Below are 1,480 nucleotides of genomic sequence, written 5' to 3'. Positions count from 1 at the left end.
TTTAAGTAATAATGCTGTTTTCCATTTAAATAAGACTGCTAGTGGTTTAAATATGATTGTCCCCACCAAAACTGAGGCTTGGCTTGCAGTGTGGAAGGCTATGGAGCAGGGCTGAGTGGGAAGTGTTTGGGTCACAGAGGTGGAGCCCCCATGAATGGATTTATGCTTTTCTCCTGTGAGAACTCTCTCACTCTGCTTGGAGGGACTGGGGGAGTATAGTTACAGCAAGAGTGCATTGATAGAAAGAGAAGTTGGCTTCCACTACTTTCTCTTGCTTCTTTGCATGTGCCCACTCGCCAGTTTTCGTTTCTTTTTCCTTTTGGTGCTGGGGATTGAACCCAGGGCCTTGTGCATGTAAGGCAAGCACTCTACCAACTGAGCTACATCCCCAGTCCACACTTGCCAGTTTTTCACCCTGAATTAAAGCAGTGCAAGGTCCTCAGCAGATGCAATTGCTTGATCTTGGACTTTTTAACCTCTGGATCTGGGAGGCAACATTAAACTCCTTTCTTTAAAAATTAGTCAATCTCAGGTATATTGTTATAACTGCCAAAGACAGACTAAGGCAGAAGTCTTTATAAAACACAGATACTATCCCTTTAAAGAACTTGAAATCTATTAGTGATAGTTACGTTCAGGTCTAGAAAATGTGTGTAACAATTCCCTGAGCTATTGGATTGAATAGCTGTGATAATGTATTTGAAAGTAAGTTGAAAACTCCTAAGCATTGGATGCATGGAGGTATGTGATGATCTTAATGTAAAGTTTATATTTAGGTAAAAGTGTAAGTCCAAATATAAATATACTTTTGATAAGAGCTTACATGCAAAAGATCTGGGCCTTTTAGCTGATTACAAATTCAATGAGATACTAGTGGGGCACAAGTGATAAGAATTTAATGTGAGGCATAATTCATACCTGAATACATGGTGAGTATTCTTCTACAAAAATTTTCCATCAGGAAAAGAAACTCAAAGCTGTTTGATATTCAAGGTCCAACAAGTGTCTCATATAAAAAATAATATGTCATGCTGTCATGTTATGGGTATCTGTCATGTCATGGACAGAGTACTTCAGTCCATACTAGTTTGATCTCTACAGAGGTCTCTTGATACAATCAGAAAAGAAAAAGGAGGCAAAGAAATTTCACATTAACTTAGTGAGTGTTCTTGAATGTATGACCTCACAATTTAAAATGTTAATGCTATTTAAAACATTATTTGGAAATTACTTGACAAAAAACTAAAAAAATAAGGATTGTATACTGTGGAAATTCACTGGGATGAATTTTTAAAAATCTTACAGTGGGAGCTGTGGATATAGCTCAGTGGTAGAAGGCTTATTTAGAATGTGCCAGGACTTGGGTTCAATCCCCAACACCACGAAAACAAATGACAAACAAGCAAAACCAAATAACTGCTAAATGGTACACTAGGGACATTTGTGGCTTGGAAAAATAATTTAGTAAGTGCATCACACA

General features: G+C 37.6%; 1 non-coding gene across 1 annotated transcript; it reads right to left on the bottom strand.

Annotated features, from left to right (window-relative positions):
- Positions 1 to 317: 317 nt before the first annotated feature.
- Positions 318 to 391, bottom strand: Trnav-uac (transfer RNA valine (anticodon UAC)). Its single transcript has one exon. It is a non-coding gene; the product is annotated as a tRNA-Val (tRNA).
- Between the last annotated feature and the right edge of the window lie 1,089 nt (positions 392 to 1,480).

Source organism: Urocitellus parryii, chromosome 6, assembly GCF_045843805.1.
Source record: "Urocitellus parryii isolate mUroPar1 chromosome 6, mUroPar1.hap1, whole genome shotgun sequence".
Classification (NCBI taxonomy): domain Eukaryota; kingdom Metazoa; phylum Chordata; class Mammalia; order Rodentia; family Sciuridae; genus Urocitellus; species Urocitellus parryii.
This window is presented reverse-complemented; position numbering and strand designations above follow the sequence as displayed.